This window comes from Ovis canadensis, chromosome 14, assembly GCF_042477335.2.
Source record: "Ovis canadensis isolate MfBH-ARS-UI-01 breed Bighorn chromosome 14, ARS-UI_OviCan_v2, whole genome shotgun sequence".
NCBI classification, from domain to species: domain Eukaryota; kingdom Metazoa; phylum Chordata; class Mammalia; order Artiodactyla; family Bovidae; genus Ovis; species Ovis canadensis.
Genome location: NC_091258.1, coordinates 73,554,679 through 73,580,237, shown reverse-complemented (window position 1 = coordinate 73,580,237; position 25,559 = coordinate 73,554,679). Strand labels below are relative to the sequence as shown.

The 25,559-nt window shown below is 44.0% G+C and overlaps 1 protein-coding gene, 1 non-coding gene and 1 pseudogene across 12 annotated transcripts in view; 2 read left to right on the top strand and 1 right to left on the bottom strand.

Moving 5' to 3' along the window:
* LOC138419205 (zinc finger protein 665-like) overlaps positions 1 to 16,542 on the bottom strand; it is a 46,192-nt gene extending 29,650 nt beyond the window's left edge. For 2 of the 11 annotated variants that reach the window (XM_069551647.1, XM_069551645.1), the window contains exons 1-3: positions 15,989 to 16,542; positions 15,115 to 15,201; positions 6,733 to 6,791 (exon numbers count right to left, since the gene is read on the bottom strand). The gene's annotated coding sequence lies outside the window, so the exon portion shown is untranslated. Of the gene's footprint in view, positions 1 to 6,732; positions 6,792 to 8,710; positions 8,841 to 15,114; positions 15,202 to 15,988 lie in introns of those variants that run through there. The other 9 variants (XM_069551644.1, XM_069551643.1, XM_069551639.1 and 6 more) reach the window with 8 other exon arrangements.
* On the top strand, positions 2,440 to 5,187 carry LOC138419614 (endogenous retrovirus group PABLB member 1 Env polyprotein-like; annotated as a pseudogene).
* Positions 10,583 to 10,689, top strand: LOC138419877 (U6 spliceosomal RNA). The gene has a single exon (XR_011249128.1). It is a non-coding gene; the product is annotated as a U6 spliceosomal RNA (small nuclear RNA).
* Positions 16,543 to 25,559: the final 9,017 nt, after the last annotated feature.

Here is a 25,559-nt window from a genome sequence, read left to right as displayed (position 1 = left end):
ACCTGAGGATAAAGAAGGATTAAAACACATCATCAAAAATTTTAAGGAGCAGGGACTATTAGCTCCCTATAACAGTCCATGCAACTCTTCTATTTTGGGTATAAAGAAATCAAATGGTAAATGGAGACTAGTTCAAGATTTGCAAATAATAAACGAGGCTGTAGTTCCTTTACACCTCGTGGTGCCTAATCCTTATACTCTATTGTCTGAAATTCCTGAACGAGCCAAATATTTCTCAGTAATTGATTTGAAAGATGCAGTCTATTCTGTTCCTTTGGCAGAGGAAAGTCAATTCTATTTGCCTTTGAAGACCCTATGCAGCCAGCTTCTCAGTTAACCTGGACAGTTTTGCCCCAGGGATTTTGTGACAGTCCTCACTTATTTGGACAAAGTTTGTCACAGGATCTCCAAAACTTTAATAGCTCCGAAGCAGGCGTGTTACCATATGTAGATGATATTTTGCTCTGTGCTGAGACAGAGGAAGCCTGTTCCGGAGCCTCAGATTTCTTAAACTTTCTGGCAGGCTGCAGTTATAAGGCATCAAGAGAAAAGGCTCAGCTTTGTCAACAATCTGTTAGATATCTGGGCCTAATCATATCAGAAGGGACTAGGGCCATAGGCCCTGAGAAAACTAAACCCATACTAAATCATCCCCTACCTATGACTTTAAGACAATTGAGAAGATTTCTGGGAATCACAGGCTACTGTCATATTTGGATTCCGGGTTATAGGGAACTTGCCCGGCCTTTATATATAAACTTATAGCTGAAACTCAGCAGGCCCAGACAGACAAACTGCTTTGGTCTTCAGATACTCAGAAGGGTTTTAAGATTCTTCAGACTGCCCTCCTGCAAGCTCCAGCTTTGAGCTTGCCCACAGGGTCAGGATTTAATTTGTCACTGAAAGAAAAGGTGTGGCCTTGGGAATTTTGACACAAGCCTGAGGGCCTCACCAGCAACCTACTGCTTATTTAAGCAGAAAATCAGATGTAATTTCACGTGGGTGGCCCCACTGCCTAAGAGTAATTGGGGCAGCGGCTTTATTAGCACCTGAAGCTTTAAAAATAATTAATTGATGAAATCTTACTGTCCTGACTTATCATGATGTGAGTGGAATCTTAAATTCTAAGGTTAATATTTGGATGACAGACAATAGGCTTCTTAAATATCAATCACTGTTGTTAGAAGGACCAGTAACTAACCTTAAAGTCTGTGGACATTTAAATGCTGACACTTTCCTTCCTGAGAAGGCAAATGAAACACCTGATCTAGACTGTTCCCAATTCCTAACTTTAACTATGCAGCTTGGGAGGATCTAATGGATATCCCATTAGACAATCCTGACATGGAAGTATTTACAGATGGCAGTTCTTTTGTTCGGGATGGAAAGCATAAAGCAGGTTACGCCATGGTGACTGCTGAACAGGTTTCAGAAACAAAATCTCTCCCCCAGGGAACCAGTGCTCAGCGGAGCTTGTGGCTCTGACCCAAGCTCTAGAGTTAAGCAAAGAGCAGCGAGTAAATCTACATGGATTCTAAGTATGCTTATTTGACTTTACATGCTCATGCTGCAATATGGAAAGAAAGACAGTTTAAAACAGCAACAGGAGAACGTATTAAGCATTTCAAAGAGATTGAGAGACTTTTAACTGCTAAGCTGCTGCTGCTGCTAAGTCGCTTCAGTCATGTCTGACTCTGTGCGACCCCACAGATGGCAGCCCACCAGGCTCCACTGTCCCTGTCTTCTCCAGGCAAGAAGTGGGTTGCCATTTCCTTCTCCAATGCATGAAAGTGAAAAGCGAAAGTGAAGTCGCTCAGTCCTGTCCGAGTCTTAACAGAGCCATGGACTGCAGCCTACCAGGCTCCTCCGATTTTCAAGGCAAGAGTACTGGAGTGGGGTGCCATTGCCTTCTCCGTTTAACTGCTATATATTGTCCTAAAGAAGTAGCTGTTTTGCATTGCAAAGGGCACAGCAGGGATGGGAGTAAAGCAGCTGAAGGTAATCAGCTGGCTAACTGTCAAGCCAGAGAAGCTGACACTTTATTAAACCCCTTCACTGTAGATGCCTTTGATCTGGACAGATCCTGTGGAACAGGAAAGACCACAATATACTGAGGAAGAATTAGAAAGATATGAGAAAAGACGAGCAAAGGTTACAGATAAAGGATGGTTACAGTCTGAGGATGGACGATTAATAATTCCTGAAAGTGCTCAAAGGAAAATTCTTAAGGGTTTACACCAGAGTTTTCACTTGGGTGCAGAGTATTTACCAGATGGCTGCTCGTTTGTAAGGAAAATGTAAATGAAAACTTGTAATGTAAATGTAAAAATGTAATGAAAACTTTAAAGAACATTATCAAAAGGTGTGAGGTTCGTCAGAAACATAACCCAAAGACTGAGAAGCTAGCAATATCTGGATTACAACGAAGTGGAAAGTATCTTGGAGAGGGCTGGGAAATTGATTTTACTCATATGCCAAAAGCTGATTGATATTCTTGCTTACAAGTTTGGCTAGATACTTTTACTGGATGGATTGAGGCTCTTCCCTGTCATATTAAGCAGACTAAGGAGGTTATAAAGATTTTAATCCATGAAACTAACCCCAGGTTTGGGCTGCCACGGAGCCTTCAGAGTGACAATGGCTCCGCATTTAAAGCTGCTGTAACTCAGGGAGTATCTAAAGCTCTAGAAATAGAGTATCACTTACACTGTTCCTGGAGACCCCAACCCTCAGGAAAGGTTGAAACATCTAATGACATTATCAAAACACATCTGCGAAATTAACTCAAAGGACCCAGGACAATTGGATTAAAGTCCTACCCATAGCTTTAATGAGGGCTTGAACTGCCCCCAAAAGGAGGGACTGTCCCCCTTTGAATGTAGTTATGGAAGGCCTTTCTTACGCACAGACATCGTTATAGACCCTGAAGCCTTGGAATTAACTAGTTATGTAACTCAGCTCTCAGCTTTTCAATAGGCAATAACAGAACTCTGGGAGACGACTCCTGACCCAGCCTCTGAGTCAAGCAAGCCTTTATTTGAGCCAGAAACCGAGGTCCTCATAAAAACACTGAGATCTGGGGGCCCATCCCTCGAGCCCCTCTGGGAAGGCCCTTACCAGGTTATTCTTTCTTCTTCCACAGCTGTCAAAGTGCCAGGAATTGATTCGTGGGTACATCACACTTGAGTTAAGAGGTGGCAACCTGACCAGAACTAAGTGACTTCATTTTATGTCTTTACTTTCTATGCTCTGACTTTGTACTTTTCAGATGTGCTTGATAATCTATGTGAGCCTACTTCTGCTGACTCCAAAAATCCTGAGTGTGCTGTTTGATCCTCAAGACAATGCCTTCCTGTCCTGGGCTCACTCCTACGCTGCATTCCACAATTGGTCTAACTGCTGGGTCTGCAGAGCACTCCCCTCTTCATCAGTGAAAGGATCCTGTGGTGGACATCTCCACTTCACGAAAAAGACTTTCTCCAAGTCTCTGAATACCTTCGACAACAATCATATGTGATGCCTCTTCTTCATCTGATGACATCTACCAACCTTAAAATGGACTGATGCAACACTTTGTACTTTAACTATGGACATAAGGTGACTTTTAATTTTGATTATACATTGCCTCGGTTTAATGACTATTTCGCTACACATAAGGCAAATAGGTCTGGATCTAATGGTTTTTTACCTGACGTTTATCAAATATGGGATGAGGTTACATGGCTAACTCCTGAAAAAGGATGTCTAGTATCTACTGCCCCTATATGCTGGGAACAAACAGAGCCATCCCCAAAAGTTAGCCAACAACTTCATTACAATGATTGGAAACAATTGGGATTTTTGCCTCAGGAAGTATGCAATGTAATCATTTCCATGTCTTCCAACCCCAATTCAAGTCCTCCCTTTGTCTGGCCAGGCACTAATTGGGACTGGATATCTCAGTCAGCTGGCTTGCTCCAAACGGGACCTATTGGATATGTGGCTCTTACCTATGGGCATGGCTTCCCCTTGGTTGGATAGGGAGATGCACCCTGTGTCTAGCCTTTATTCACGGCTTTATATTTTCAGAGCTTCCAGAAAAGCCTGCTAATTTACCCCACCTTAAAACTCGGTGGGCAATGTCTGTATTTCACTGGTATGATTATTTGGCTGCAGTCTTTGTTCCCTCTTTGGGAACTACAGATGTTATGCCATGAGTGGATCTTTGACAAATTTTACTCAACAGGCATTACAGGATTCTCAAAAAGCTATTTCCGCTCTTAATGCAGAACAAGCACAAATTAGAAGGGTGGTTTTACAAAACAGATCAGGTTTAGATATTCCGACAGCTGTGCAAGCAGGAACTTGTGCCATTATTCATACCCAATACTGGACATATAAACCTGATATGAGCACTAATGTTATTCATTTGACTAAACACACGAACAAGATGATTGAGGCTATGGATAGTCCTGAAGCCTCAATTGCCTCATTTTGGGAGATGTTAACTAGGGCCCCATGGTGGAAAACTATCTTACTTACAATAATTCTGATTGTTTTGTTTTTGAGGTTTGCTCCCTGCATCTGTAACTGTGTAACTGGATTTGTTTCTAGTTTCATGAAAGCTTTTAAGTTACAAATGGTTGTGTTAGGGGAAGCACACTGATTGAAACCACCCACCCTGGCCAGGCACCATAGTAACTATTTGCATGAGTTGTTTTATGACAGGAGATCCTGATAAGGAATACAGAACTAATGAGCCAATTCCAACCTGAAGAGTTCACGAAAGGTCGAAAAGAGACACGGAGTGTCTGTCCACTTCCCAGAATCTCTCTGGCTAGCATCCATCTTGGCTGAGCCATGCGTGCGCCACGAGGAAAGACTCTGAATTAGAATGACTGGCCAAACACCACCTTGAAACTAAACTCATCACCATAAAACCCGAGACTGCGACCCACATGGCTGAGCAGTTCTCCTGGGTTCCCTTACCCTACTGCTCTCTACCCAGGTGCCCTTTCCCAATAAAATCTCTTGCTTTGTCAGCACATGCATCTCCTCAGACAATTCATTTCCAAGTGTTAGACAAGAGCTCAGTTTCAGAGCCTGGAAGGGGTCCCCCTTCCTGCAACAGTTGCTCAAACTCCTGCTACGGCTGCAGCTGCTTCCAACTACTATTTGGGGGCCCTGGATCAGACATCTTCGGTATGAGGGTTAGGAGAATATGTTGCCTCACCAATTTAAGGACAACGCCCCTTGTCAGCTTGGAAGTAGTTATGGAACAAGAACGATGCCCCTTTTTCCTAGGCAACATAATTCTTCTAAAAGAAAAGGGGGGACTGAGAGGGTAACAGGCAGGAAGGCCAGGGGTCTCCAAATGGAGGAAATAGGCTGTAAGTGTCAGACATTTTTCTCTCTCTTAAGCGGCAGGAGCAAACAAACTAGTGATACTTTTTTCCTTCTTTATACAAATTTAAAAGGAGGTTTCTCTTAACATACTTGTTGCCATAATGACACCTGGTTTCACCTGAAGTTAACTATTCTCAAACCTTGAGTTAACCAATCCATTTTTCTTATGGAAATGTTTGTCTTAAGCTATGTGAATGGACTATGCACCTACCCCAGACTCTGTCTTCAAGTCGGTTCCACCTAATGGCTGAGAACCTACTTCACAGACCAGTAGGTTATACTCAGATACTGTTCCCCTAATCTATGTAAACAAAACGATTTGTATGGTAATCTGCCCTTCTACAAGATTCAAGTTAATGATTGTATGGCCTGGGATGAATCATCTGGTGCCAAGATTATCCCAAAATGCATTTTATGGATGAGGGGCCTGGTGCCATTCTGAGTTTTAAAACCTTCCTTTTCTTCATTAACAGACTGCTAGTGACTATAATGGCACCCCACTCCAGTACTCTTGCCTGCAGAGAGTACTTGCCATGCAAGTACTCTTGCATGGATGGTGGAGCCTGGTAGGCTGCAGTCCATGGGGTTGCTAAGAGTCTAAGAGTCAGCCATGACTGAGCAACTTCACTTTCACTTTCATGTATTGGAGAAGGAAATGGCACCCCACTCCAGTTCTCTTGCCTGGAAAGTCCCATGGATGGTGGAGCCTGGTAGGCTGCAGTCCATGGGGTCACTAAGAGTCTAAGAGTCAGACACGACTGAGCGACTTCACTTTCACTTTTCATTTTCATGCACTGGAGAAGGAAATGGCAACCCATGCCAGTATTCTTGCCTGGAGAATCCCAGGGACAGAGGAGCCTGTTGGGCTGCCGTCTGTGGGGTCACACAGAGTCGGACACGACTGACACGACTTAGCAGCAGAAGCAGCCCCTCCATTCTTAACCCTCTTCCACCTCCCTCCTCACCAGATCTCTCTGGGTTGTTTCAGAGCACTGGCTTTGGGTACCCTGCTTTGTGCACTGAACTTGCACTGATCATTCTATTTTACATATGGTAATTTACATGTTTCAGTGCTATTCTCTCAAATCATCCCACCCTCGCCTTCTACCACTGAGTCCAAAAGTCTGTTCTTTACATCTGTGTCTCCCTTTCTTGCCCTGCATGTAGGATCACTGGTACCCTCTTTCTAAATTCCATATACATGCATTAATATACAGTATTTGTCTTTCTGACTTATTTCACTCTGTATAATAGACTCTAGGTTCATCTACCTCATTAGAACTGATAAGCGAGGTGACATTTTTGCTAAGTATGGCACAAAATAGTCTAAGATGATTTACTACTTACCAAAGAAAATTTCAAATGTATGAGATGAAGGGAAGAAAGCACTCAGGCAAGGAATGAATCTGAAAAAAAATTTAAAAAAAAAAAACAAAAACAAAAAACAAATATTTCTAATCTAAAAATCTGGTGTCAAAGTTAAAAATATGTGGAGAATAATCATAGTTAGAAAAGGATGATAAGAGTAGTATACTGGAAACTAGAAAAGCTTATTTCTGAACTTAAAATTGAGTACAGAAACTGAATGAATTAAGACCTATTCCAAGCTACAAAAAGCACCATACATAAAGAAAACAGAAACTGTGAATCCGTTTTAAAACAAAGTGTTTCTTTAAAAATGTTATCCAATAACGATACAGTGGATAAGAGTCTGCCTGACAATGCAGGGGACATGGGTTCTCTCCCTGGTTCAGGAAGATCCCACAAGTACAAGCAACTAAGCCTGTGCACAACTACTGAGCCTGTGCTTTAGAACCTGGGAACCACAACTCCTGAGCCCATGGCACAATACGGCCCAAAAAATTCATTAAAAACACACAAAAATGCGACCACAGAGTGACACTCTAGAGTCAGTCATTTCTTGCCCCAGGTCTCTCCTTCCCTGACCTCTATCTTATGACAGGACAAGGGAAGGGGGTCACTCACAACTCAGTGAATCAAGCCTCTGCCCCAGGCTCAACAGGGTTTGCAAATGAAAGTCATCTTCTGCCACAAGTAATAAAAAAAGACACAAGCCTTATAGACAGGAGTTTTGAAATTCTCATCCTCCTCTGTATAACTAAAAAAATCATCTGTATCCAAATAACTGGCCACACCTGGATTGAGCTTACCCCTCTGTTCACCTAGCTCCCTATTTCATCTGGGTCTGGTGTCTCTTTTTCTCCCCCTCTGCTCTCCTGCTGCTCCTGTCCTATTTCCTCCCTCACACGTGTCCTGTCCCAGGCTGCTGCAATTCGTTTCCCCTTGAAATGCTCTCTCCCCAACCTTCCTGAGTCTTTCAAAAATCCATACCTATGTCTGCCTCTTTCTTCCCCCATTTCGGCTCTCTCTCTGCGCTCCAGATTACTCCTCTTCTCTCGCTGTGACTCTCCCTGCCTCCCCACTCCCTGGCAGGCCATGTGGCTATGCTTCCTTCCAGCCCTTTCTTCCTCTGCTCCTTACCCTTTGGCCTCTTTCTCCCCTAGCACCATGATAAAACCGGCCACCTCAGATTGAGACTTGAACCCTTGTGGCGGGACTCCAACCGGGTGAAAACACAACTCGGGACTTTAACCCAAGAGGCCCGGACTCAAACCCCGCCAAAACCCTGTTATGGACTCTCCACCTCTGACGTCCCTCACCGCCCTTCGCCTCCCCGTTCCCATCACTGAGACAGGGCAGTTCTCCCTGTGCTGTTTCCCAGTCCCTGGAGATCTGGCTTTCTAATGTACTAATACTTCTCTATTTTACAGCACTGGCTGTCACATGGCTGGCCCAGGTCACCTACCCTATCCGGGCTGAGGGGACGGGCTGACAGGAAAGGGGGCTGCTGCGGGGCAGAAGGACCGGCCTCAGGAGACGCGAGGACAGAGAGACTGGGAGGGAGGGGGCTCAGGAGCGGGGCGGCCTCTCCGGAATCCCGGGACCGGGGAGAGGGCGCGCGGCCTATCTGGGCTCTGCCTCCAGCGGTCGAGAAAGCGACGCGGCGGGCGCGACTCCAACTCGCGAGAGAGGGCTTTACTTGGCGAGGCAGAGGTAAACAAGGGTTTTAAGCAGGAAAATGTCGCCAGAGGCGGTGTCTACGCGCACCGAGGGCCGAAACCGCCTCAGAAACACTTAAAACCCAAACGAAGAGACAACTGGGCCGCAACGGCAGCGGCAGCGTTTATTCGGGGCCGAGCACGGGGTGCCAGGGTTTTCAGGTCGCTGGCAATTCCCACACCATAAGGACGAGTGAGCGGGGCGGAGGTGGGGACTGGAGGGGTGGCGAGCTCTGCAAACTTACTGTAGAAGGAAGCGTAGGCGCCGCTCGGGGACCTCGGCTCCGCGCCCTCCAACTTCCGGCTCTGTGTGAAAGGGCTTCAGGTTTTAGAGCCCAGGCTTCCGACGAGGGGCGGGGCGAGCATTCGCTCTGCGCAGAGTTCGTGGGAGGGGCGGGGCGCGGAGGGGGCGGGGCCTGTTACCTTGACAGCATTAAGTTACCCTCTGCAACACTGCTCAGGTAAAAGCTTCAAGTTATGTTGGAAGCCAAGATACTTCCCCTTAAAAGGGTTTATTCTCAATAAAAAGCTGTTTTCACAGCATGTCGTGCTCAGATCTGGCTAGTGAGGCTGAAGCAATTCAGGGATCGGGGAACTTGGGCAGTTTAAGAAACAAGAATGGGACTAGTCTCTATATTACAAATACAAAACTCTGCCTGGGTAGAAATGGGCCTCTCCCTACTCACACGCTACAAAACAGCAAACACAGAATAGGGCTGAGTTCAACAAATTCAGGGTCAGTACCTGGGTGTCTGAGATGGAGGACTTAAGGGATGTGATCATTTGGGTCACTAACCACAGCCTTTTAAGAGCAAGACACTTTAAATGAGTATAAACTGTTATTGTTATTGTTTCTTTTATCCAACGTGTTTTAATTATTTCCCGTTTCTAAACCCAACTCTTTAAACAGTGACATAAAGGGGGTTGTATAAGCAACTCTTACAATGACAAATATCATTGTGTAAGTTTAAGCTACAGACAAAAAATTAACTGATACCTATACTGTGAAACGATTATCACAATAAGTTTGCCTAGCATCCATAATTTCGTATAGATAACCTAAAAATGACTCTCGACAGTGGATTCACCAATGATTTATCAGATACAACGCCAAAACCTCACGCCAACAAAATAAAAAGAGGTAAATTGCACACATCCTAATTATCAAATATTGTGCAGTAAACCATCCTCAGCAGTGAAAAAACAATGTACACTATAATACAAAAAAATTGCCAAGCATATATTCAATAATAGTTTAACATCAAGAATACATAAAGAACTCTAAAAAGTACAGATCACCAATTCCATCATAGGGGTAGAGGAGCTTTCTTAACCAACCATCCCACATACTGCAAATAAAATACAAAGAGTAACATAAATTAGAAACTTAATGACAAAAATAAAAGACAATCATTTATAATGCATACAAATATAAAAAAAAGGAAAGTAGTTATGCCTTGAAAAAAAAAATGATGGTTCATCACTGAAGTTATCACTCCACTGCATAAGCTCTGTCATTAAGTTGCTACAAAATTAAATGTGGAGGCAGAATGATCAACAGTACCCAGGTGACAAGCATGCAGCATCAGCAACAGCTTAGTCAACGGCCTCACAAATATGAGGGTGTGAACCTGGACAGTACCCTTGTCAGGAGAAGTTCCTACACCTCTTGGTGAGGCTCAAAGGGCATGGTGATAGTACACGTGAACAACACTATCACAGTGCCCTTCACGCAGGCTTCTCTGACATCATTCAAAGCCAGAAAAAGATGTACAGGTCAAGGTCTTCAGATACTGTTTCATATCACAGAACACGCTGACCTCTATACTAAGTAGCTTCAAGTGGTAATTCTGTATGCAGGAGGAAACTATTACAACCAATAAGGGAAAGCATTCTCCTTTAAAACTTTTCTCTTACCCAGTAAACCCACACCACAGAGAGTCCATGAGGAGCTGTCCTGTAAACACAGGTGGATGGCCACAGCAAAGAAACTGGACATGACTTCAGACCCTAGAGCCACCTACTTCCAAATCAAATTTAAAAGGAAAAATTATACAAACTAAGGAGAAGGCAAAGTCAGGAAGAGTCTACACTCCCAGACTAGATAGAACAGTACAGTGCTCGCTTCAGCAGCACATATACTAAAATTGGAACGATACAGAGAAGATTAGCAGGGCCCCTGTGCAAGGATGACACACAAATTCGTGAAGCACTCCATATTTTTGAAGCGATGCTCAACATCACTCATTATCAGAGAAATGCAAATCAAGACCACTATGACGTACCATTTCACACCAGTCAGAATGGCTGCGATCCAAAAGTCTACAAGCAATAAATGCTGGAGAGGGTACGGAGAAAAGGGAACCCTCTTGCACTGTTGGTGGGAATGGAAACCAGTACAGCCACTATGGAGAACAGTGAGGAGATTCCTTTAAAACTGGAAATTGAACTGCCTTATGACCCAGCAATCCTACGGCTGGGCATACACACCGAGGAAACCAGAATTGAAAGAGACACGTGTACCCCAATGTTCATCGCAGCACTGTTTATAATAGCCAGGACATGGAAGCAACCTAGATGTCCATCAGCAGATGAATGGATAAGAGTGTGGTGGTACATATACACAATGGAGTATTACTCAGCCATTAAAAAGAATTCATTTGAATCAGTTCTAATGAGGTGGATGAACCTGGAGCCGATTATACAGAGTGAAGTAAGCCAGAAAGAAAAACACCAATACAGTATACTAACACATATATATGTAATTTAGAATGATGATAATGATAACCCTGTATGCGAGACAGCAAAAGAGACACAGATGTATAGAACAGACTTTTGGACTCTGTGGGAGAGGGAGAGGGTGGGATGATTTGGGAGAATCACATTGAAACATGTATACTATCATGTCAGAAACGAATCACCAGTCTAAGTTTGATACAGGATACAGGATGCTTGGGGCTGGTGCACTGGGATGACCCAGAGAAGTGATATGGGGAGGGAGGTGGGAGGGGGATCCAGGACTGAGAACTCATGTACACCCATGGCAGATTCATGTCAATGTATGGCAAAACCAACACAGTATTATAAAGTAAAATTAAAAAATAATTAATTAAAAAAAAAAAGACCAGTACAAGAGTGGAAAACTATGAGATATGGGGGTCTTATACCCTAAGACCTTGAGATGGGACTATTTGGTCCACCCAGAGATGCCAAGCTAAGAGCCTGAAAGATTCACACGTATTCCCTTTGTTGGACTGCTGTCCTTACAGTTTTCCCAAGTAACAGGCACAGAAGATCCAATCCACCAGCTTATTCCACACACCCTGACATGTATGGTACCAAAAGGAGAACAGAAGAAACGGCTGAGTGATCTCAAGAGGCAGACAGGGACTAAGACAGTTCATTACAGGTTCTGAGGTGCCGGATAAAATTAAAGAGCAGCCAGTACTTTCCCATTTGCCGATTCTATCTTCCAAATATGACAACCGTGATGAAAGCAGCACTGGATCAGGGGTTAGACGCTTGGGGCATCAGCTCTGATCTATATGGACTAAGAATTGAGTAGCCAATAGATCCAAGCCCACAAAGAGAGAAGAGGGGGCAAGGCAGCCAACCTCATGCTCCTCACACTCAAGAACAACCAGCTCACAGCAGGGAGATGGCAACTGTTGTGGATACAAACCTTGCCTTTGTGTCTGATGGAGCTGCAGCACCACTGGCGGGTGAAAGAATACATGATACATGTTGAAGGACAGGCTGAGGACTCGGGGAAAGGTTAAGCTTCCTCTGGGACTCTAATAAACAAACTTCTCTTTGGCCAAAGAGCTGAGAGAGTCAGTTCTGAGGTAGGTTGAGAAGTCCGGGGTACCCGAGGAGGAGAAAGGGGTCTGGGGCTCTCGAGGAGGATAGAAAGTGGTCTGGAATTATCAAGGAGGAGAAAAGGACAAAGTATTTTCTTTAAGCCCAGAGCTGATGATTACACAACAAAATAACTCTATTAAACTCTGTACTAAGCAGAGACATTACTTTGCCAACAAAGGTCCATCTAGTCAAGGCTGTGGTTTTTCCTGTGGTCCATATGGATGTGAGAGTTGGACTGTGAAGAAAGCTGAGCACCAAAGAACTGATGCTTTTGAACTGTGGTGTTGGAGAAGACTCTTGAGAATCCCTTGGACTGCAAGGAGATCCAACCAGTCCATTCTAGAGGAGATCAGTCCTGGGTGTTCTTTGGAACAGAATCTATGTCAGATTTTAAAGCTGAAACTCCAATACTTTGGCCACCTCATGTGAAGAGTTGACTCATTGGAAAACACTCTGATGCTGGGAGGGATTGGGGGCAGGAGGAGAAAGGGACGACAGAGGATGAGATGGCTGGATGGCATCACCGACTTCATGGACATGAGTTTGAGTGAACTCCGGGAGTTGATGATGGACAGGAAGGCCTGGCATGCTGCACTTCATGGAGTCAGAAAGAGTGGGGCATGACTGACCAACTGAACTAAACTGAAGATAATATAACAACGTTTCCTGCTTGAGGACAGGTTTCTCCTTCTTGAGAACCTTCTGACTAATCCTGTCATCTTGAAATGTAAATTCTGGGCATGGGTCTGGTAAGAGCTTTACAACCTTGAGAACTTCTTTTGACTTACTGTAATAAGCAGTTGAGAAACTATATAGCTCCCTTGCTACGAACAGCGAGGGGGGCATTCTCCATTCCCCTTCTGATGTGTATGTCAGAAGCTTTCTCTGTCCCATTTCATACTTTAATAAAACTCTGCTACAAAAAAGCTCTTGAGTGATCAAGCCTGGTCCCTGGTTCCAAAGCTATATCTTCTTCTTCGGAGATCATGAATCTGATGTTGTTCACCGTAAGCTATCATTTCTATGTACCATTACAAGACATTTCCAACCACTATTAAAGCGGTGCTTTCCTCCCTGCCCTGAGATCTCATGTCTGTTCACACTTTTGATACATTCCCGTCCATTTGGGGTCTTGTTTTGTTTTCGAAATAAGTATCTCAAACTAAAATATATGATGTATGAAAAGAGCACACCTAACATTGTTCTCAATGGTGAAAGACTGAAAACTTTGCCTCTGAGAGTGGGAAGAAGGCAAGGACGCACACTCTGCAACACTGTTCAACAAAGGACTGAAACCCCTAACCAGAGCAATTAGACAAGAGAAAAGAAATCAAAGCTTCCCAAAGTGAAAAATTAGAAAGTTACCTTCTTTCCTAGAGGACAAGGTCTTTTATGTATAAACTGTAGATTCCACACAGACACAAAAAACCCCCTGCCATATCAAACAGCAAGTTTAGCAAACTTGCAGGATACAAAAGTCAATGTGCAAATCAGCTGCATTTCTATACACAATGAACAATGTTAAAAGAAAATCACAAAACAATTTTATTTACTATTATACTAAAAATGGATGAAATATTTAGGAATAATTCACCTAGGGGTGAAACATATACACTGAAAACTACTTAACCATTTCTAAAAGAAATCCAAAATAAATAAATCTAGTAGTCATGGACTGCAAATCTCAGCACTCTATATTTCCAAGTTACTCAAAGTGTTCCACAGATTTAATGAATTCATTATGAAGTATACAATAGAAATGCTGGCAGAAATAGAAAAAACTTGCCAGAAATCATAAAGAACCTCAAGGCGATGACAAACTGCAAAAATAATCTTCAATAAGTACAAAGATGAAAGATGAAGGCCACCCTTTTTAAAATTTCAAGCCATATCACAATATCATCCAGATGGTGTAGTACTGGCATAAACACGGATTTATACACTAAGGGAACAGAAGAGAATGTTCAGAAATAACCAATTGCATATATTTGCCTGTATTTAAAATATAACCATATGCATATAAATATTTGCATATATTTAAAATCTAATGACAAGGATGCTAAGAAAACCCAGTGGAAAAAAGACAGTTGCCATAACAAATGGTGAATCTATGGGTTAAACAATGAAGAGGAAACCTCACCTGCATCAAAAGTAAAAACATCTCTGTGCCAAACCACAAAATAAACACAGTGAAAAGACAAAATCTGAAGAATGAAGGCAATGAAAGTGAATTTCCAGCTCTCAGAGATTTAGATTGATGTCACAGTTTCAAACAGATGATGGAATAGCACACCCTTTATCACTGATACCTGATTCTGAACTTTCCATCCCATTTCCAATCAGGATTTTGAAATCAGTGACTCACTCACTTCGCTTCAATCACCTTAGAACAAATTTCCCTTTTTAGGTCTACTTCCAAATTTTACCAGGTACTGTGCATGTTAATACCTGACTTCCACCCACAGCTTCTTAATCCTGATTGACAGAGAGCAGACTGCACAGCCAGAAGGACCCGAGGCAATCCCTCCTGCCCAACAGCACTGAGAGACCTTCTCAAACCAGCCCTTCTCAAACCTGCCCAGGATGGTGCCCTCCACACAAGGTCCAGGCCACTGGGTCGTGCAGAGATGGGATCTAAGTGGAGATGACAGGCCCTGAGGGAAGTTTCCCGGTGAGTGTGCATGTACAGGCTTCAGGAAGGATACTTCAGAGTCAGAGATGATTAGTAAGTCCAAAGAAGGGATTTCAGGAAGGACTGACTGAGAATCAACTAAGAATATGATTTTACCTGGGAAAGAGCCATTCCTCTTTTCTTGCCTTTTTTCCTCCTCTTCCCAGCTTCTTCCTCAGACAATGTAAGTGTTTAGAAGTTGATCTGACAAGTGGAAAACAGGCTGCTTCAGGCTTAGAATCAACATTCCCCCTTCGTTTGCCACAACCACAAAAACAGGAAGACCTCCCTATGTGGAACAGTCCTTTGGTGTCCACTGCCTCAGGTGGGATGCTGTTTCTGCCCTCCTATTTCTTCCCTCACACCTGTCCTGCCCCCCTCAGCAACTTGTTTCTCCTCTTGCTGCTCTTCTCCCCACCCCCACCCTTCTAATTGTTCTAAACATCTATACATCTGTCTCTCTTTCTCCAACTCTGCTCCCTCTCTGCCTTCTAGTCACACCCCTTCTCTCCCTGTTACACTCCCACTCTGGGGCACTCCAGGTGTCTAGGGTTACTTCCTTCTCTTCTCTTCTCGTCAACACCTATCCCTGTTTCTCTCCTAGGATCACCCCTGTCAGCCCTCCTACCGCAGACGCGCGGCCCCTGACTCCTTGTCTCCACCTCCTGGAGATCCCACGCCTTTGTCCATTATTCTTTCACCCACCCACTGCTTTAAGGGCTAACTCTATTTCATTTTACCATCCCTTTGCAACTGCCTCAGCCATCCCGGGCGACCCCGTCGGTTCTCTCATTGTATTTTCCACTTCTGAGTTTGCCTTTCACTCTCAGTCACTGCTTCTTCTGATCCCCCTCGCCCACGTATCTACAGAAACGATGAGTATATGAAACGCCCGCCTATCAAAAGAGCACCTTTTCCAACGAGACGGACTGGTGACGGAAAAACACTGGGTGTCACACGTCCAGCCCAGGGGTGAGGAAAAGGGACTGACCAGGAAGGGAGGCGGGCGGGGCAGAACGATCGGCCTGAGAAGACGCGAGGGCAGAGAGGCTGGCAGCCAGGGGGGCTCTCCAGAATCCCAGGACCGGGGAAGACGACGCGGCTTCTCCAGGAGCGGGGCTGTCCACGCGATCTCCAGGGGCCGACAGGGTGAGGTGGTGGAGGTGGGCGTGCCCGAATGACCCTCGCTCCCGGGGACCTTACAGGGCACAGGCGTAGGTACTAACGGTTAAGTTTCAAGCAGGAAAATATCCCGAAAGGCGGTGTCTCAGGGGCCGAAGGCCGAAAAGCCAACCGCAAGGACAAGCCTTAGAGCGAGTTCGAACACTCGACGTGCAACCGCGGTCTCTGGGTTTATTTGCTGTGGACGGCGCGGTAGTGGGATGTTACTTCCGCAGAACCAGCGGGACCCTGAAGATGGGCTGGCGAGGGCGGGTTGGACGGCTAAGCGCACAGCACACCTTTACAGTAGGAGAAAAAAACTCAAGGGCCGCCGGGCTACCTTCTCTCGCGGCCTTCCGCTTCCGCAGGAAACTGCGCATGCGCGGATTCCAAGGCGGAGCTTCCGGGTCGGGGGCTGGCCGGTTCACTGCAGGAGAGGGGCGGGGCGAGGAGCGTCCAGGTCCCCAGAGCGAGAGCAAGGCGGGGCAAGGGGTCGGGAGGTGTTTAACAGTCCTGTGATGCCCCATAAATTACAGCCTGTTTTTTTAAATTTGTTGCCTTTAACATCTAAATAGATAGCATAGTCTTCTATAATTACAATATGGAAATGTCGATGAACAAAATAAACTTTTTGTCATATGTTGAGGAAAGAACGGTGGTAGTAGTGAATGTCGCTCAGTCGTGTCCGACTCTGCGACCCCATGGTCTATACAGTCCATGGAATTCTCCAGGCCAGAACACTGGAGTGGGTAGTCTTTCCCTTCTGCGTGGGATCTTCCCAAGCCAGGGATTTAACCCAGGTCTCCCGCGTAGCAAGCGGATTCTTTACCAGCTGAGCCACAAGGGAAGCCCCTGTTAGTAAGACTCATCCAGTGTTTTAGCAACATCTAAGCAGCCAGGGTATGGGGACAGACTTAAAAATCTGGAATCCGTGCCCACCTTTGAGTTCTTCTTTTCGTGCCTATTGGCTGCTAGACAGTTCTGTTCTCCTTAAATTCTTCCGATTTAATTTGAATTTTATACATTCCGCACAGCCTGCTGGAAATTTTGAGGGCTTGGGTCACTTTGCGCTCCCCCTCGGGATGCGAGGAAAACGTGCACTGGGCACAGTGGAGAGGAGGAAGCTGGCGGGTTCCGCGGACCAGAGGCACCGCTGCAGCGGGGCTCCACGCGGCCGTGCAGGCAGAGGCGGCCTGCCTTCCCAGGTCGCTGTTGTCACCCCGTTACACTTTTAAGGCAAAAGCCTATAACTTTGTAGACCGGTATGCTGGAAACTAGGATATGTCCTCCTAACAAGAAGAAAAGTTTCAATAAAGATTTTTTTTTAAATTTTTTGAAATGACAAAAGTATGACAAAACATTTACACGAGGCTTTCAAAATAGTTACAAACAGTTCCACTATATATTACAATTTTTTCAGTGGACAAATTAAGAATTTTCGTTCGAATTTCAATATTAAACTCTCAAAAATTAATAGAATGGACAGGAAAGTAGGGTATACTAGACCCGAAAAGAATTATGAACCAATTCAACATAATTAAGACTTATACAATTTTCACACAAGAGCAGGATACAAATTTTATTCAAGTTCCCATAGACTATTAACCAGGAGACACTGGAACATGACGTAAAACAAGGTGCAAAAGTTTCATGGCCTAAATAAAGAGTACTGAAATCATACAGGGCCTGCTCTCTTATTACTGTGAAACTGTGAGAAATCAATACCAAAAGGTATTTGAAAACAACCCACGTATTTTCAAGTGCAATAAATAAATAAAGAAATGGTTTTGTCAGCAGGTTCTTGCCTGTCCTGCTCTTGGCAATTCAGGGGTTGGGAACCTGGGTCTCCGAAGAGTTCCTGTAGGGTGGTAATTGGATGCAGATCATTTCCTGCCATTAGAATAATTTAACCATCTTAAGAAAACAAGAAAATTTTCTGAATTTCTCTCTGTACTGCAAACTAAAATAAGAAATACAAAACTATCCCTGGGGAAAACGTGCCATTTTACAGTGATATCCTGTATAACAACTTTTCCTCTTTCCACATGGCTCAGTTCCACAGACACAAGGTCAAAACCTACAGTCTGAGACTGCAGGATGAAGGTATGGGTTGGGAACTTCTGGCGGTACCTTGTTGTTTTTGTTTTTTTTTTAATTTTGACATTGACAAAGTTTACTAACCATTGCTTTAAAAAGAGCAATTTTCGTTGATCAGTTGCTAAGTCGAATCTGACTCTTTCCAATTCCATGAACTGCAGCACACCAGGCTTCCCGGTCCTTCACTATCTCCCAGGGTTTTCTCAAACTTGTGTTCATTGAGTGGATAATGCCATCCAACCATTGCATCCTCTGTTGCCCTCTTCTCCTGCCCACAATCTTTCCCAGCATCAGGGTCTTTTCCATTGAGTCCGCTCTTTGCATCATGTGGCCAAAAAGAGCAATACATCTTTAAAAATTGATGAAAACCTCATTGTTCCTTTAATACACATTCTAAACTTCTACTGGGAGAAGGCAATGGCACCCCACTCCAGTACTCTTGCCTGGAAAATCCCATGGACAGAGGAGCCTGGTAGGCTGCAGTCCATGGGGTCGCAAAGAGTCAGACATGACTGAGTGGCTTCACTTTCACTTTTCACTGTCATGCATTGGAGAAGGAATTGGCAACCCACTCTAGTGTTCTTGCCTGGAGAATCCCAGGGATGGCGGAGCCTGGTGGCCTGCTGTCTATGGGGGTCACACAGAGTCGGACACTACTGAAGCAACTTAGCAGCAGCAGCATACATTTGGTTATACAAGAAACAATAATATTGTGAAACAGGCAAAATACAAATAGTATAGCTAATAACATTAGTGGGATTAAAAGTAAATAATTTAGCCATGAGCCTGCCACACCAAACCAGTTTTTTAAAAGATCATCAAGACTGGGGAATGGTCACTTAAAGCAGAAATCTGGTTTTTCATATGGTTCATCAAATGTGTCACATTAAAGGATTTATCAGGTATGAAATTATAACATTCACTTTGAATTGTAGCACTGATATCTCCCTGAGATGCTGTAAGGTGTCAAGGGCTTTGGAGTGGTGCAGCATGGTCTTTCTCACCATAGAGATCTCAAAATTCAATAGGTTAATAGCCCGGTTACTATCATTTAAAGCTTATGTAAGTTGTCAAGCCTTTGATATGGCAAATTACATCCTCCAGTCCCACTGAAGGCACACACACACACACAAAGAAAACAGCTGCTAAATGGTCATATCAGAAGAACACAGATCTTTTGACCCATTGGGATCATACCAGTGGTAGGTTTGGTTGGGGTTACCTCTAATTTGTTAATGTGTATGACTTTAAATTCATGGGAATCCCAGGCTACACCTTTGTACCCATCCCTGTAGATGTCAAGGCCATAAATTAGTGCCGCAAATCCACTGAGTTTTACACCAATCACTCTCTCTAAGGGTAATAATAGGCATAGTTCATAAGCACCTGGCTGTGTCTCATAATATAACTAGGTTGATCATTTTTAGCATGATTTAATTGTTCGCAACATACAGGAGCTTTTAAACTTAAATAACCATAGCCTTGTGTTAACCATACAGAATACATCCCATAATTGTGAGAGATTTCCTTTTAATAGATGAGAGGTTAATTTTGAGACTTAGCTCATCACTCTGATTTTGAATGACCTTAAGAGAAATTTGAGCTTGAACGACCCTAAGAGAAAATTTAAATCTATGGCTAACATCACTCAGTCGTGTCCGACTCTTTGCGACCCCATGGACTATAGCCTACCAGGCTCCTCTGTCCATGGGATTTTCCAGGCAATAGTACTGGAGTGGATTGCCATTTCCTTCTCCAGCAGATCTTCCCGACCCAGGGATTGAACCCAGGTCTCCTGCATTGTAGACAGATGCTTTACTGTCTGAGCCACCAGGGAAGTAACATCAGAGCAGGTATTATTAACTGGCCAGGTGAGAGGATCCTATTAGTAATATCATGAATAGGCAGAACAGGACTGAATGCTCATCTGAAATAAATTTCCTAGGTGGTATCCAATCAGAGCCCTGAAGAACAGAACGCCAGCAAGGTAACCCAGAAGTACTAGACACAGATAATTGGCCACAACCCAACAATTGGATTGAGTTTTAAACTAGCATAGAATTGTACCTATGATAGAAAACATTTGACTGATATGCACAGGTTCAAGGAATCATGAAAACATTATAAATGATCATACGAGTCAGGTCAGCATCTTGGGCAAGCTGTCTACTGATGTCGTCGTTTTCTCATCCTACTGTAGTGCAGTTTCATCTGTTTGAGCATTGCTTTAAGGTGACTTTGAGGTCAACAGGCCTCTCTATAGACTAGTCCAGCTTAGGGGCCTTTGGAAGTGGGAATTAATCTAAGAGTCAGTTTCCCTTCAATTTCACCATGCATGAGCTAGTTAAGAGTACCTATAAAAAGGTCCTGCCATGCAGGTTTGAGACAGTTTCTCAACTTAAGTCTTTTTCCAGTCTTGGTTGCAGGTCGTGCATGAGACATCTGATCTTCATCCAAAGAGAGATTACTGAGATAACCTTCAGAGACAAACCTAGAGTGTCCTTAATAATTTAATTAAAATTTACATTAATATACCCTAACAGCAAAGAACTATCCAGGGAATGAGTCTTACTAGATACAGACCACCAGAGGAACCAGAGATCAAATTGCCAACATCACCTGGATCATGGAAAAAGCAAGAGAGTTCCAGAAAACATCTATTTCTGCTTTATTGACTATGCCAAAGCCTTTGACTGTGTGGATCACAATAAACTGTGGAAAATTCTGAAAGAGATGGGAATACCAGACCACCTGACCTGCATCTTCAGAAATCTGTATGCAGGCCAGGAAGCAACAGTTAGAACTGGACATGGAACAACAGCCTGGTTCGAAATAGAAAAAGGAGTACGTCAAGGTTGTATATTGTCACCTTGCTTACTTAACTTCTATGCAGAGTATATCATGAGAAATGCTGGACTGGAAGAAGCACAAGTTGGAATCAGGATTGCCAGGAGAAATATCAATAACCTCAGATATGCAGATGACACCACCCTTATGCCAGTAAGTGAAGAGGAACTAAAAAGACTCTTGATGAAAGAGGAGGGTGAAAAAGTTGGCTTAAAGCTCAACATTCAGAAAAAGAAGATCATGGCATCTGGTCCCATCACCCCATGGGAAATAGATGGGGAAACAGTGGAAACAGTGTCAGAGTTTATTTTGGGGGGCTCCAAAGTCACTGCAGATGGTGACTGCAGCCATGAAATTAAAAGACGCTTACTCCTTGGAAGAAAAGTTATGACCAACCTAGATAGCATATTCAAAAGCAGAGACATTACTTTGCCAACTAAGGTCTGTCTAGTCAAAGCTATGGTTTTTCCAGTAGTCATGTATGGATGTGAGAGTCAGACTGTGAAGAAGGCTGAGTGCTGAAGAATTGATGCTTTTGAACTGTGGTGTTGGAGAAAACCCTTGAGAGTCCCTTGGACTGCAAGGAGATCCAACCAGTCCATTCTGAAGGAGATCAACCCTGGGATTTCTATGGAAGGAATGATACTAAAGCTGAAACTCCAGTACTTTGGCCACTTCATGCGAAGAGTTGACTCATTGGAAAAGACTTTGATGCTGGGAGGGATTGGGGGCAGGAAGAGAAGGGACGACAGAGGATGAGATGGCTGGATGGCATCACTGACACGATGCATGCGAGTCTGAGTGAACTCCAGGAGTTGGTGATGGACAGGGCAGCCTGGCATGCTGTGATTCATGGGGTCAGAAAGAGTCAGATACGACTGAGTGACTGAACTCTACTGAACTGAACCAAGGGCATTGCCAATGAGTGAACGGCAAAAGTATTTACCCTCTGCCTCCACGGAGATTGAACCCCATTCTGCTAAAGCTGTTGACTTTCAACAGCCCTGGAGGGACTTCGGAATGGAGTGAGGCACTCTGTTCCAGGGACTGGTAGGACTGGTCTGTAGATAGTTGTATGTTTTTAGGAACACATTTTATGATCTCAATCCTTGCGTCCCCTCCTATCTAGAGAAGCACTAAATCCCTTCATGGTGACATCAGATCCTCATGACTAACAAAAAACCTTCTGTGAAACGAGTGCTTCATGGTATTGAAATTCCCCTTCACCAAAACCTTATATATTGAACTTCCCCCACTGTTGCTTTGGAGCAGTCTCTCAGACTGCTCAGACTATTCTACTGGTATGAAAGTGAAGTCGCTCAGCCGTGTCTGACTCTTTACGACCCCATGGACTGTAGCCTACTAGGCTCCTCCGTCCATGGGATTTTCCAGACAAGAATATTGGAGTGGGTTGCCATTTCCTTCTCCAGGGGATCTTCCCCACCCAGGGACTGAACCCAAGTCTCCTGCATTGTAGGCAGATGTGTTACTCTCTGAGCCACCAGGGAGGTCCTGGTGATATGATCATTTAGCAAATATGACCCTCCTTGGGGGGCATTTCATGACCATTTGGTCCCGCATTGCTGGGAAGGCTCATTCCCAGTTCTGAAGAAGGTTTTTGCTGATACACCACTCAATGTGCTATTACTGGACTAGGTCTTAATAGTCAAAGATCTCTGGACACCTGTCAGAGCTATCTGAGATGATGCCTCCCTGGCTGCAGTCCTCATTTTCCCAAAATAAAACTTAACTTGCAACGCTCAAGTTGTACATCTTTTTTAGTTGACACACCCTCTTCTGACAACACGAGATAACTCTACACAAGGACATCACCAGATGGTCAATACCAAAATCAGATTGATTATGTTCCTTGCAGCTGACGATGGGAGAGCTCTATCCAGTCAGCAAAAACAAGACCAGAAGCTGACTGTGACTCAGATCATGAACTCCTTACTGCCAAATTCAGACTGAAATTGAAGAAAGTAGGGAAAACCACTAGACACCATTCAGGTATGACCTAAATCAAATCTCTTATGAATACACGGTGGAAGTGACAAATAGATTCAAGGGATTAGATCTGATAGACAGAATGCCTGAAGAACTATGGACAGAGGTTCATGACATTGTACAGGAGGCAGTGACCAAGACCATCACAAGGAAAAACAAATGCAAAAAGGCAAAATGGTTGTCTGAGGAGGCCTTACAAATAGCTGAGAAAAGAAGAGGTGCAAAAGGCAAAAGAGAAAAGGAAAGGTAAACCCATTTGAATGAAATGTTCCAAAGAATAGCCAGGAGAAATAAGAAAGCCTTCCTACGTGAACAATACAGACAAATAGAGGAAAACAATAGAATGGGAAAGACTAAAGTGAAGGGTTAATGCAGCCACAATAGGGAAAGTGGAGATGTGCCTGCAAACGGGGCTCTCTGCTTGGGCTGAATGTGCTTGCAAACGAGGCGTTCTGCCAAGGAGTCTGGACACAGCCTTGAGTTTAATGGTCCCTTGCAAACGAGGGAACATTCCCTTCTTGTGATAAGAAGAAAGAAAGGGCTCTGGACAGACTCTGCAGTAAGCAGAAATTTCACTCCCTTTTGCTGTACGATAACATTTATGCACATGCACTATACTGAGAAGGCTTAGTCATACAGTCTGGAATTCTGCCCAGGGGGGCTATATAAAAGTAAACCGCAAGCTTGCTTGCTTGTGCAGTGCTTTTTCCTCTGGCCAGAGTGGTGTCTGTCTCTTGTGTGTGTCTTGTCTTTGTGTCATTTCACTCGCAATCTCTGACATCTGGGGCCCAACGTGGGGCTCGAGTGAAACCAAAAGGGTGAGTAACCTCGGGGGGATTTTAAATCCATAGCAGGGGAACTTTCGGGAAAATCATGGGGAATTCCTCACCCTAGCAGGGGAACTTTCAGAAAATCATGGGGAATTCCTCATCATCATTATGGACACAATACATGGAGTTAGTCAAAGGACTTCTCCACTCCATAGGCGTTAAGGTCTTGACTCGTCAATTGAGAGAGCTCTTTCACTTGGTGGAGAAATATTGTCATTGGTTTCAATATCAAACTAAGTTACAGTTAAATTTGAAGGAATGGAAAATAATTCAAAAAGAATTGAGAAAGCAACATCAGAACGGTAATGTGATCCCTTTGAAGTTATGGACTTTATGTAATGCTATAACACAGGCTTTGATTTTGCTATCTGCTGATAATGAGACTAAATCTAATGCTTCAGTGAAGGAAGAGGCAATTTATGAGGATGTGTCAAACGTTGGTGGGTCTTCTGCGTTGCCTGAAGGCAAGGATACAGGTGAACCTCCTCCTGTAAATGGTGAAACATCTGATAGCTCAGAATCAGAATCAGAGGCTTCTTCGGTTTTGACAGAGGAGGGCAAAGAGATTAAAGAAATGACCCATCTATTCCAGGAATGGTGGAAATCCCGTAAGGAGGAGAAGAAATCTGCACCTTCTGCTCCTCCTTGTGCTTCTCTTTTCCCCATGCGGTTGATCGGCCCGATGTGAGCAGGGAACATTGTCGGTTCTCCTTTCCTTTGTCTATGCTTCATTATGATGACTTACCTGCTCCCCCTGTTGGTTTTATCAATCCTCCACAATTATTTCCCATCCAGAGACAGCAAAATGACAATGTGATAAATGTTCAATACACTCCTTTGGAATATAAATTTTTTAAAGATTTTAAAGCTGCAGTAGTGCATTACAGTCCTGAATCTCCCTTTGTTTTGGCTATGCTGGAATCATTGGGAAAAGGCAAATTAATCATTCCATTAGATTGGGAATCTATTGCCCAAGCTGCCTTGGAGGGTTCTCAATGGTTGCAACTTCGTAGCTGGTGGGAAGAAGAAGCTAGAAAGCAGGCTCGGATTAATGAGGGACAGAATCCCCCTGGTCCTCTCAAGGACAAGCTAATGGGAGAGGGCCATTATCGGGCTTTAAGAGAACAGGCTCAGTACTCTGATCAGGACTTACAACAAATCCACCAGGTCTTTTTATGAGCATGGCGCCGTGTGGTGCCTACTGGCCATGCCCAGCCCTCTTTGTTAAAACAATGCAAGGCCCCAATGAACCATATACTGATTTTCTAGCAAGATTGAGGGTAGCTGTGGAACGAGCTATAGGGAGGGATGAAATTTCAGAGATATTATTACAAACTTTGGCATTTGAAAATGCAAATACTGAATGCAAATGTATACTGGGACCATTAAAGGGACAGGGTGCATCTACAGCTGAATATATCACAGCCTGCTGGGGAGTAGGAGGAACAGAGCATCAGGCTAATGTCTTTGCTACAGCCTTGGCCAAAGCTATGAGACCACAAAAGGGAGGTAACTGCTTACATTGTGGAAAACCTGGTCATATGAGAAGAGAATGTCGAAATTAAAAACTGATCAAGGTGCAATTCCTAAAGACAGATCTTTTGCTGGGAGGAATAAGAC